Source organism: Pinus tabuliformis, chromosome 6 (genome assembly GCF_031772625.1).
Source record: "Pinus tabuliformis cultivar Carrire ecotype Pingquan chromosome 6, CPIR1, whole genome shotgun sequence".
NCBI classification, from domain to species: Eukaryota; Viridiplantae; Streptophyta; class Pinopsida; order Pinales; family Pinaceae; genus Pinus; species Pinus tabuliformis.
In genome coordinates, this window is record NC_142292.1 from 15,200,906 (window position 1) to 15,214,734 (window position 13,829).

A 13,829-nucleotide genomic window follows, 5' to 3' on the forward strand; every position below is an offset into this window, starting at 1 on the left:
TGAAATGGTGACACAATACAAGAGAAATTGAACACTAACTTTCCCCAATATTGACCTCTATCCATGTATCTATTAATTTCTCAACTTGGACTGAATTGATTCATTCTGACATTAGGAAGAAGAGATTTAAGCACAAACTATAATTCATGTTGTATTCCCTGCTTATGAGTAAGATGTTTGGTTTTACATAGAACTGGAATAGTTTCTATCTCTTTAATCAAACCATCTTTAAGATGAGTATCACAACTTAAACAAGCATCATGTTGATTGTTATGTTGCTCCTTTACACACATGATTACAAATCTCTTATTTGAACTTATTAATCACTTCATTTGATTAGCATTAATATTCAAATGATTTTTACTTTGATGTGCCGTGATGATAAATTCAACCCCATCTTTCTTAAGGTGATATTTATGCTCTCTCCTTTAAAATAATGCATCACGATCATAAAGATAAGGACTTCCTAAGACAACTCCACATATGTCTATTGGAACCACATCTAATTCCACTTCATCAATGTAATTAGTTGTAAGTGAAAATCTTAATCGACACTATTTGGTGACTTTTATCTGAGTTGATTTATTTAGCCATCCTAATGGGTAAGGTCTTGGATGATTCTGTGTTTCCAAACCCAAACTCTTAACTAAATATTAAGATATTAGATTGGCCTATGATCCACTGTCAAACATTGTATCTATCTTTGTATGCTTAGAATTTATCCTTTTGTTAAACAATTCAACTCCTTATCATCATTTGAAGGATTTATGTTTGATGAAGATGCAATAGTTTTTGAACTTGGAGCAGTGTCAGAAGTTTTGCCTGTCGTAACCATAGTGGTTATCCTCCTTTAATCACCTGAATCTGAACCTAGATCTTGCTGGATTGCTGCAATTGCCTTCTTTTCATCCTTCTCCTTAAGGAACTTTTTGGGCTAAAGTTCTGGATGAAGTTTCCAACACTTAGATTCATCATGACTGATTCTTTGGTAATGAGAACAAGTAGGTCTTTCCTTCTGAGATATCACTGATTTCTTTCTCTTTGAATTATTTGTCCCTTTACTGTCATTGGAATCCTTGATTTACAACTCTTTGGATGACTGCGATGAAAACTTGAATGGTTTGCCACCTGATTCAATATGTATGGCCTGAACACACACTTCATCAAAATCAACAGGATTAAACATCAATAATGTATGTTGCAAATATGAATGTAAATTGTCGATGTATTTTAACAAAGTTTCACATGTATCCAATGAAATACCAAGCGCCAATTCTTTCTCTTTGAACTCCTGAGTAAACTCCTAAACATTCTGCCCTTTGCCTTGCCTCAGATGTTGATAATCAATAACAGCTTCCTGCATGTATCCTAAAGGATAGAATTGTTTTCTAAGAGCTTTTAAAAACTTAGACCATGAAGAGATGACTTTCCTTTACGCTTTACATCTATCTGAGTTTTACTCCTTTACGCTTTACATCTATTTGAGTTTTACTTTCCTGCCAGATTAAAGTTATTCCCCCCATTCTAAGTGTAGCTAACTGAATTTTCGTTTTATCGTTAGAGATGTTCTGAATGTAAGAATACACTTCTAACTACTTAATCCAGTTATCTAACTTTTCACGATTCATTTCACCATCATAAATAGGTAACTCAAATTTCACATCAAGTTTCAAAAGAGTTGTTTTCTTACGTTTCTTATCTATTTCAGATTCCACACTGGAAGAAGAAGAAAAAGAATATGATGATAGAGGTGAAGGTGGTTTATCAGCCTTGCCTTTATCTTTTTCCTTATTCGATGTCTTTGAAGAAGAAGCTACATCTCTCGCCTTCTTGTCTTCGTACAGTTCTCCCAACATCTACTGCATAGTCAAGAATTCTTGCTGAAACTATTCATCACTCATCTTAGTTTCAGTGTTTTCACCTGCATCAAATCCTGTCATGGTCGACTTATGAACGACTCATCACTTTCCAATCTCTGGATCAATCTGCTCAAGGATTCCTTCTCCTCGTTGCGAATTTGACCTGGTTAACATTCAATGGAAAATTCTACAAATGCAACCTGCTCTAATACCAAATTATATGATCTGAAATGATCATAGACTAAAACTGATGTAGAGTTGATTAGTCATTAATGAACTGAATGTTAGCTGAAAATGCGGAAATCGAGGAAAACTTCTTGAGAAGAAAACTTTACGATAGTTGATTAACATAAGAAAGATACATAACATAAGTGAAAATAGTAAAAACACAGTGATACCAGACAACAAAGTTGATTACGGAGTTTGTCCCTGATGGACTATGTCTCCGAGTCCAAATGGTCGACCGCTTTATTGGGATTGAAACCAAGGAGTTCGATTACACATAAAATATACCAGACTGAATGTGCACAAAGGCACTTCTGATCACTCTCAAAAGGAACCTCTTTGAACTATCTTTCCAACACCTATCATGGTTCCCAATTCCGACTCTAGATGCTCCTGTTACACTGAAAACAAAACTGCCTATGACCTCCAGAATCTGCATACAAAAACCAAAACTACTCTCTCCTTCCTTCAATGAAGAAAAAATGCCTTTTAAAGGTCTGCAGGTACATCAAAACCACCTTTGGCTGATTTCAGGATGAATTGGTTGCTTCTGGATGAGGTTTTGAGCTCGGTCTAGTTGTCTAATGCCACATAGGATAAGTTCTAGGTCTTCGCATTAGTTGTTTTAACAAAACTATTCAAAAAACCCAAAAATGACATTATAATAACCACATAACCGTTTGCGGTTAGGTTAACCGGGTGGAGGTGGTTGGCGGTTGCATGTGACCAGCCGCGGTCTAACTATAGGCTGCCACCTTCGGCAGTTCCGCTATAAAAGCTCCGACGGTTCTGGGATCGAGCGTTCACATGTAACAGTCTTTGTTGACGGTTCCTATTGCGGCTAAACCTCCACTTTGCTGACTTCGCTAACCCTATCTCAGGTCACATGAAAACACTGCGGCTAGAACCCCACATGGCCAACATCTGGTGGTTAACTCCAAGCCTGATGGTTACATAACCTGACGGTCTGATCTTCGTTCACATGTGACCTATCCCCTGATGGTTTCGACGCAGTTAGTGTTGGCAGTTTAGGGACTATGCATTGTTATTATAATGTTTTATATTTTAATGTTTTATAGTTTAAACATATGTTGAGAGCTAATGCCGAGGGTTTTGGACTTAGGATTTAGCACTAGATTAGGTTTATTACATAGTGTTAATGCGATAGGTTAGGACTTAGGTTTTAGATGGTTTAGAATTTAGGATAAGCTTAATGTATTTTTAATATGTTTTTTGATTGTTGCATTTAATTCTATGTTTATGGTTTACAATACATTGTGTAGGTTTTTTATAACACACTTGTCACAATGTGACATAAAACCAAATGCACATCGTCGACACAAGTGACATTTGCGATGACAACCCTGACGACAAACCATATCAAACCCCTGCAACAGATGACACAACCCACGTCGATGACCAATCCTAGAAAAGCTAACGACAAACATATGCCAACAACCAGGTGTTAAACCATCTCAACTGAATGCCATAAAAAACCATAAACATTACCTTGACAACCTGATCCATAACCAACACTGTCGAAATTGTCGAAACTGAACTGAATTGATGATGACACGGAACACTGACGATGAAACTGAACACTAACAATGACCTATGCAACTGATCTAACGAGATCCTCCTGGATCATAAGTTCTCTTACTTTTGTACTTGTTTATATGTGTATTTAATGGTTTCATATCTCTAATATTTATATGGTTTAATGTTGGTTATAAGCATGGTTATGTGACTAGTTCATGTCATGGTTATTTCATGTATTCACTTATAATTGTTAAATGGATGGATGCAAGACCTAATTGATGATATAATAGTACAATAGGGAAGGAGGTGATCCTTCTTGTTATGTTTCATAAGTTCTTTCAATCATTTATGCTCTATCTTGTATGCTAGACCTGCAGGTTGCATTGATGCCAATTGTTTGGAAGAATGTCAGTCCCAGTTGGGGATGCTCAGGCCTAGTCCTGAGGTTGATTTTTGACTTATCAACATTGTTATCATGTATTTGATGGATTTTGAAGGTTGTAGCAAGTTTTTGGGTAGAGGTCGGGATTCTGGGTGAGAAAAGTGGCTCAAATCTTGGGGTCGCTAGCACAAGTCTACTAAGAAAAGTGCACATTCACTAGCACTGAGGCCTGTGAGAGCGACTTTGTGTTGCGAGTCATTGTCATGCCTATAGCATGAGAAAGACTTTGGGTTAAAATGCTTAAACATTAGTTGGACCGAGGGACGGGATGTTTGAGTGGCTGACATGTCTCCTAGGGGTGTAATTGCTGATGTGGATGGGTTTGTTCAATAAGTTTCGTCGATTCCATGCCCTTAAGGTCACCAAGGAGATAGAATCCCTTATAGTAACCTCTCTTATCACATGTTTACTTGGCTAGTTGGCTACTTGGGTGGACCTAGGAGGAGGGGGTGTTAAAGATTGGTATCAGAGCATGGTTGCACTATCCTTGGCTAAAGGTTCTTGGTCATGCATGCATGTCAATTTCATGTGTGTCTCTTATACTTGCATTCCATGTTCTTTTTGCATGCATCATATTAATCATGATTGTAAGAAGGTTGTCATGAGGAACTTGATGTGATTTTGTGGGATGCATCATTCGAATTTTATGATTGGTTTCATATGGTTATATGTCACCTACATGTTGATTATATTTCGCTTGAGTACATACTTGTATTTCATGGGAATTCTTGAATGTTTTGATTACATGTATCAATCTTGTAAGTTGATTATAAGAATTGATCACTTATGCTCGACTACATGTGTTCATATGTATGTGTAGTTGATTAGGAATTGTTTATGCATGTTGACAGTTTCATGTTGCAATGTGTGCAATGGAGTAATGGTTTTTGTCATGCATGAGGTCACCACATGCATTGTTGATATGGCCTTGGATTGATGACTAGACCCTGTCTAGAATGGTGTTTATGTGTTGATACACTTATTTGATATATGTTTATATGTTGCTCGATTATGTTATACATGTATCACATTGATTTGACGATCTTGCAGACAAGGTATCCTCCTTGAATTATGCTAAGGTACGTTGGTTTGTTGTGATTTGGTTTAGATGACATAATATGCCTTGCAGGAAAGAGATCAGATGGCTATCAAGGTGGTAAACTACATAGAATATCCCTATGCATCAAATGGGCAGTGTGGTGTGGGGCACGCTTCTGACCTGGTAGACACATTGAGAAGCCTGAAGGAAGAAATAAGGAGTTGCAAAGCAGACAATGAAAAAATAACGCTGACACAAGAGAAACAAGCAGAGGTGAATGCAAACTACTTTAGAGTTTTTCAGATTTGCAGTGATAGGGACCAACCCAGATTAGCCATGGACATGAGGACAAAACTAATGGGCATATAGAAGTAGGTATGCTAGTATACACAGGTCAGATATATTTGATCGACACAGGTACTATTCCAGTTCTGGTTTTGATAGACACCGTGATTGTCATCGTCATCATCCCTATAGGAGGAGTGATAAGGGATACTTTTGGATGAGTTTAAGAAGGAAAAGCCACCTACCTTTGATGGAGATATGAAGAAATCACAGGATGCAGAAGCATGGTTGCTTGGTATGAAGAAATTATTTTGATTGCATGATTATTCAGAAAACATGAAAGCAAAGATAGCCACTTTCATTCTAAAAGGTAAAGCGGATATTTGGTTGGAAGACGTGAAGAATGTCAAAGATATACATGAGGAGTATTTGACTTGTGCATTTGAAATTCTCTTCAAGAAGAAGTGTTGGTAGGCCAAATTGTTCCATTTTTCAACCCTTTTTCCCTTAAAAACCATAACCTTATACCTTTGTTTTAACCTTGAAAACTCCATTATTCCTGCACTAGTCAAAGAATTGTATCCCTTCTTGCACTAGCATTATGTTTCATGTTTAAGAGTTACGAAAGTGCTTAATTAATCATTTTTATAGATTTTATGCCTTAAATATTTGTAACTAATAATTATCTTCCTAGAAAGTATTTGATGGGCAATGAATTAATTATTTTCTTAGCATGGTCAAGTGCAGGTAGGATTCTTGCACTGCTCGCGAATCTTCAACTACCGTGACAGCTCACCACTCCATGTGGACGTCGTGTCTTAAACGATTAACTCAATTTGGGCTCAGATCATGGAGGAAAATCAAGGATATGGTGGAGATTAGGTCGTCATTCGAATACCTAGAATAGTGTTTTATTATAGTTGAAAGGCCCAGCACAGGCTGTTGTTGTTATTTTTGTTATAGCCGAAAGGCTCAGATTGGAACGATCATTGTAATTTTGTTACGGCCACAGGCCTGGATGTATGTATAAAACATAGGACTTAGATAGAAAATGGTAGCAAGTGATATATATAGAAAGGATACTGTGATTCTATCCTTTTGTAATTTTGCTTATATTTCCCTCGTTCTAGGCTGGATTTGAATTCATGATGTATATTTGTTGATCATTAATAGAAAGGAACTACGCCATGTTTTCTCAATCTTGCACTGTAACTCTGTGTTGATGCGTTGATTAAAGAGCTGAGCTTTTACATTTCCTAAAACAAGGAAACAAGCTGGTTGGCTAGGGCCCAGCCAACCCATCTCGTTCTCCCTTGTGTTCTTTTCGTTTTCGATTAAGGTGTGTTAATTATTTTAATGAAAAGTGTGAAGTAAGAAGATTTTTCCTTTATCTTTCTGCAAGGTTTAAATCTGATTTCATTCCAGTGTGATGGATCCGTGGTGTGTGAGTTAGATTGAAATTTAATTTCCTGCTTTGAATTTTAATCTCATTTTCTACCTGGATCGTGTAGCCACGCATTCCTACACTACTTCACTTCCAGTTTCACATATTGATTCATTCGGTTCATTATAGCAATGGTATTTTGTTTTTATTTGATAAGTCTTAATGTGATCCTGAAGAGTGTGATTTCTATTAAGTCTTAATGCAATTCTGAAAGCATGATTTCCATACTGAAGTTCTTTTGATATTTAGAATTAAATACACTGCTGAAACAAAATGTTGTTGTGCCACACACTGGTCTATGCCTGCACGTTATATTATTTAGGAAAGATTTGATTCATGTGTAATAATTATTAAAGGAAATATTTATGGTTTAAAAGGCTATGCATGTAGATTAGTAGTGTGGAGAACTATTACAACACTGAAGCTTGTTGTCATATTTCAATGATCTCTTAGATTACATGCAGAAGTTCCATAATTAAAAGTGTGCTTTGACTTTGGAATTAATTCTCGTTTTCGACATTAAAAGATTAGTTGAAGCATCTTTCGATTTGAGGAATTTACTTTAAAAGGTTTTTTCACATTTGCAAGTTATTTTTCTTAATTAACACATCTTTTCATTGTTCGAAAGAAGGATTGGAAATCTTGATGCAGGAACCTTAGTCCCAGTACAGAAATCGATCTCCTGATATAGGAATAGAGTGCTCTAGCCTTGAGGCTTAGAGTTCCTACACAAAGACATAAATCTTCAGTACAGGTGTAAAGTATACTCCCAACACTTAAACTTTGTTCTGGTACTAGTGCAAGCACATTGCAAAAGTACAGGAATAATAACTTAGTACAGGGAGGAAGATCTGAAAGGAGCCAGATATCTTCAAGGGTCCTGTTAGCACTCGAATCTTCCTCAGGCTGAGGAAGGCAAAACTCAAGGCAACATCAAACCAAGCTCAGCCTCGTAGCTAGCCCTACGAGGACAGGAGAGGGCTCTCTCCGAGTCTATCTCGGCAAAAGGTCTTCAAAGGGGCTGAGATGACCTATAGTGAATGTTGATCTTAGGCTAGTAAATAGATATGAATGAGGTTTTTAATAAATGACGGGGTTTTCTGGACTGTATGGGATCAAGAACAGCGTGAGCAGGGAAATTAAATGAAAGATGCAGATTATTACATAAGGCAAGATAGGCAAAAGCTTAAACATTCAATTTGAATTTATATGGAATGTGAAGAATGTTTGAGAATGCTGAAAAGGGCATGGATTCATGAATCCTTTTCAGACGGAGGAAAACATAGAACTTGAATACTTTCCCAAGGCAGAGCAGCAAGCTGAATTCTGCCCTTCACACTTAAAAGTATTCAACAGGCAATGATTATGAATGAAACAATAAACATCACAAGAAACATATGAAAACAGAGAAAAACATAATGCTAAGTTGTTACCACAGGGATCTTATGAAACAGAGCTGCAAACTTTCAATTAAATCTCTGTCAACTGTACAATAAAACTCTGTATTTCTCCTCACACCTCTGCCAGAACTCTCTCTCTCCTTTTACAAATGATTTTCAATACATTAAATAAAACTCAGCTAGGAGAAAACAGATCGACCCAAAACAAGGGCGTTGTTTCAACTGAAATGATGAAAATAGGAAAGGTCTGCTCTAAAAAGGAGCAGCATTACATTTGTTTGTTGATGGCCAATTAAAAGACAGAATCTGGAGCGTAGACCATCTGAAATGCAACTGAGGTCAAAAATAGGCAAATCGACCCTATTTCTCTGCTTATGGTTGGTATTCTGCATTTAATTTGGGTTTGACTGTCTATTCACTTCCGTTACCGTTATACCACCCTCCCAAAATGTCACGACATGTGTCTCTGCTGAAGGCACGTTTCCATGCTGCCACATAGATACCCATTGTTCCAGATCACAACCCTGAAGACGTACATTCACCTTCCAAGTTTCATCCTTTGCAAATGCATTACTTTAAAGTTTCCCCAATCTATAGTTAACACCTCAAGACTCCTAAGAGTACGTAATGCTTCACGGACAGGAACATCCAAAAGAGAACCTGGAAAATGTAGTTCTACAGCCTTTATATACCTACGACACCGTTTAGCCACTTGCTCTGCAATAATTCGACAATTCTCAAAATTCAAACATCTCCAGAAGTCTTCATGAACACTAGCAGCATGCCAATGTCTACACACTAGACCAGCTTTAAAACGCAGTCCAAATCATCATAGTTAAGCATTTCCACATTATCCATATCATCGTCGACATTCTCAATATCCTTTCAGTTTGCAGGCAAATGCAGTAATTTGGCACGAATCTGGGTGAATAAGAGAAATTTCTTTGGCTCTGAGACTGTATGGGTAGCGCGCCTACCCAACGCGTAGCGCGCAGCAAGTGCGTAGCGCACTTGATATTTAACACGGGCTGGGGGTGTTATACGCATAGCGCGCCTCCTCTGTGTCGTTTACCTTTTTGAAACGCTGGCGTTACTGCGCTGGATTTATAAAACAAGTTCTGTTCCCGCATAGAATCGACCTCATGCTTAAATCTTTTTATTTCAGTTGTATCTGAAACAATTTGTCTTTCCTTACAAATTGGCGGCAACTGCACACAATTACCACTCAAGCTTGTCTTGCTGCTATCTATGACCTTAGAATGTTGATGTCTTGTGGTAACCTCCTCTTCATTTTCAGAATCAGCCACATTTCTGTTTCTTTAGTTGAAGATGATGAAGGGCACAAGGTCGTTTCGAAGGTAAATGCACTACAGTCTCCAGCTACAATCGCTTCAACTACTTTATCTTCACTCAATCTAGCGATTTCCTTAATGTAACTGAATCCATTAGAGTCAAGTCCTAAGTTCTCTTTTGTGCCCTCTGCTGGAACTATCAAAACTTCACGTTCTCTTGATACACCTGCCTGTGTACTTGAAAACCTTTTGGAAATTTGAATAACAGTAGCCCCAACAACTTCCAGCAGAAGCTGCAATTTCTCCTTGTAATGGTACAAATGAAATGGCCCAACAACAAATGTGGTTCCACATAAGCATGCTTCTCGATGTTTTGGATCAGCAATCTTGACTTGTACAGAAACTCGCCCACATTTTAGTGCCATAGAAGGAGGAAAGCTCAAGCAGTTTAGAATCTCTGAAGGTAAAGATGTTTGCCCCACCATGGCTTGAATAGCTTTCATCACATCATTTGTTATAGGAGAAGAATCTTCAACAATAAGATGTGTACACTCTGACAATAAGATGTGTACACTCTGACATCCATTTCTCTGTTGCGTAGGCTCCCATTCATGACACAATGGTACATAAACCATGTTTCTGGTTCAATTTTTCTAGAGCTGGTATACAGAATAAGAATGGAACAAAGTTCAACCTGAAAGTTGAATTATTTGTTCCAAACGTTATCATGTCCCCGTTACTTAGGATTGTCTCCTTATTTGCTAAAGAAAACATGGGCTTTCAGCAAATTTCCTTGTTGACAAATGTGCCAAACTTTGAAAGATCCTTCAGGTGAATTTCTGGTGAAGGGACACTTGAAAAGCACTGCAAGGCCTTCTAAGAAGAGGTTGCCTCAACTATGATCTCCGCATGCACACTTGAGATAGTTTTATCAGTTTGAATTGCCACTGCACAATCTTTCCGACCAACTTTGTATGTTCCTTGAGATATCAAATAGTAATTAAAACAGTAGACCCATCAAACACTGTAATGGCCAAAATCAGCTTAGACAGATTTTTCTAAACAATGCCCCACACAGGCAGAGTTTGCTAGCTTTCGATTTCACATACCATTTCAATAGCTTTTAAGGTAATTGCTCTACAAAAGCAATGTCAAAATCTTATATATGTGAATTATAATTTGAATCCAGCATGAATTGCGACTACTCCGCCTGAAAGGTCTCATATTCAACTTTCTCAAAGCCTGCTTCCTTAATCATTTCAGCGAACTTTTCCTGAGATGGAAACTTGCGTACGCTCTCCACTAAATATTGGTAAGACACACGATCCCCAGCAACAATTTCTCCAATAGATGGAATAACTGAAAATGAGTAAAACTCATATAATTCTTGGAAACCAGGGATGTTGACATGGCTCAACTCAAGACACAGAAATCTTCCACCCCGCCTTAAGACTCTGTATGCTGCGCTCAGAGCTTTTTCTATATGTGTTTTCGAATCATGTTTAAAAGACCGATAGTACCCTAGAAAAGATGATGTTTCACAATGCTACGCCAACAGCTTCTAATATCTTCAAAGTGAAAGATTTTGAAGCAAATGTTTCCCTCTAAAAGTGAAGTTTCTTTCTATGGAAATCCTTTAGATATTCCAAGTTTATTTATCTCCAGAGGTATCTGCTCTTCAAGTTTTCTCCAAGCAACATACAGTAGCTATGTCATCCTCCGTTGAATAAGCCACATGGTACATTCTCTGACTTCATATAAAGGAAACACTATATTCTAATCGGTGGAGTTCTTCTTAGTTCTGTCCTTCCAACATCTGACATGGCTGCAGCATTATCCTGTAGATCTCCAGCTTCAGCAGAATCAAGAATATGCCATCTTATTTATGGAACTTTCAATACTTATGATAAGTCCTCCTGTTTACATAGACTGATGGGGCTATTGAACCTAGCAAGATGACCAGGGCCTATATTTCGAAGTACTCCATGATGGAAGGCTTTAAAATGCAAATTTATTACAAAAACAAATTTGTCGATTTCTTCTCCAAAACAGAGTTTTGGAGAAGGATCATTTTCGAGCATTACTGATGATAAACTCTTGGAGTAAGAGACTTATTCAACCTCCCTCTGACCTGCAAGCGTTATTTCACATTTCTGGAGACAAAACCCTGGAATCAAGAAGTAAAATGACTCTTTTTGACCAAAATGGCTTTTGATGACAGCGAATGACGAGAAATGAACCTTGGTGAATTAGAATCTGACGGAGGACTGACAAGACTGAGTCTAACAGGTCCAATTATTAATCTAGAACACAATTATACTGAAGATAAACATAGATTTACAATTTCAAATATTGTTGCAAGAAGTTTTGAGAATTGCTTTCATTTTTTTTCTTGAAAAAGTACTTTCTTTCATATTCCAGCACTAGAATATCTTTAGTGTAAATTTTTGAGTGATCTTTTCTTTTCTATTCTACAAGATTGCAATTAAGGAAGTAGGAATAGAGTTTACGAAAGTTCATATCATTTCTGGCATTTCTTGTTCTTCGTCTCTAAGTTTACGAAATCCCCAGGTTGACAATTAAGTGTTGAAGGAGTCTGCTTGACAGCAATTCCTGCACCCAACAAGAAGTATTTTCATAGAGGTACTATGATGATAGATCTAAGGAGTTTTATAAGTGGTGGATGGGTTCTATGACAGATGATAAGCATACTCACAGATTTTTGGAGTTGTTGAGATATCTTCCTTACCTCAGGGAGGAGAAGGTCAAGGTTGAGATATTCATAAGTGGATTTCCAGTTGCATGTAGATTCTGGATTGAGTTCAATGATCCTAGATCATTGGAGAAGACCATCCAAAAGTTGAAGCATTTTTATGAGAAGTCGAAGCGCAAAGTTGAGCCCAAGAATGACGAAAAGAAATGAGAAAGCTAAAGGAAAATGGCCACTAAAGAGAGGAAGCCCTCAAGATGCAAGTGAGAAGTAAAATGTACTTCCTTACAAGAGATTCAATACAGATGAGAAGGGATGTGGAGAGAAAATAGCTAGAGGCAGTGGTAGGGAACCATTGTAGTGTTGGATATGTGGTAAGGATCATCGTAAGAGGGATTTTCCGTAGTATCAAAGTGGTGGTAGACCCTAGATCTATAGTGCTCAGGAGGCACATATAGTTGGTGATGTTGGTCATATCATTCCTTAGATCTATGCAGTTGTGGACAACAGGCAGGTGGATCATCAGGCATCGATCATTGAGATGGATGGTAAGCTTTGTGATCAAGTTGTTTCTATTTTGATTAATCTTGGATCTAACTATAGTTATATTAATCCTGACCTCGTGGATAAGTGTGGTTTGAGAAAAGAAGTGCATGTAGAATCTTGGTTGGTACAGTTGGCTATAGGTACAAAGAAGCGAGTTCACCATTGGGTAAGAGCTTGTGCATTTGAGTTAAATGGTATGCCTACAATAGCACATTTGAATGTATTTCCATTAGGTTCATATAGTATGCTTTTGGGTATGGATTGGATATACCTTCACATAACCAAAGTGGATTGCTTCGACAAGGCCATTGAGTGTGTGGATGATAGTGGGGAAAAGAGGAATTTGCAAGGGAAGAAGAAGCCTACATCAGTGAGGATGCTTATTTCTATGCAGGGTAAGCATATTTGCAAAAAAGGTTTTGTGATGTTTTCAGTACACATTTCTAGTGATAATGGTAAGGAGGTTGAGGATGCATATGTGTTAAGCAGATACCCAATTTTGCAGTAGTTTCAAGATGTATTTCCTAAGGACATTATAGAGTTTCCACCTCATAGGGAGGTAGACTTTTCTATTGAGTTGGTGCCCAGGGCAGCCCCAGCATCAAAAGCCCATTATAGGATGAGCACACCTGAGTTGGTTGAGTTAAAGTTGCAACTGAAGGAAATGTTGGACAAGGGATACATTAAGTCGATTGTATCACCTTGGGATGCACCAGTGTTGTTTGTGAAGAAGAAAGATGGTACTCTTAGATTGTGCATTGACTACATGCAGTTGAACGAAGTAATGATCAAGAATAGGTACCCTTCCTAGAATATTGATTATTTGTTTGATCACTTGAAGGGATCTAAGACCGACTTGATATCGGGATACCATCAAGTACACATCAAGGAAGAGGATATCTTTAAGACTACGTTCAGGACCAGGTATGGGCATTATGATTTTGTTGTTGTTCCATTCAATTTGACTCATGCTCTAGCTACATTTATGTGTTTGATGAATAGTGTGTTGCGTCCTTATCTGGACAAGTTTGTTATTGTATTCATTGAT

At 37.7% G+C, this 13,829-nt stretch overlaps 1 pseudogene; it reads right to left on the bottom strand.

Moving 5' to 3' along the window:
- Positions 1-850: 850 nt before the first annotated feature.
- LOC149256986 (nibrin homolog) lies at positions 851-10,530 on the bottom strand (annotated as a pseudogene).
- Positions 10,531-13,829: the final 3,299 nt, after the last annotated feature.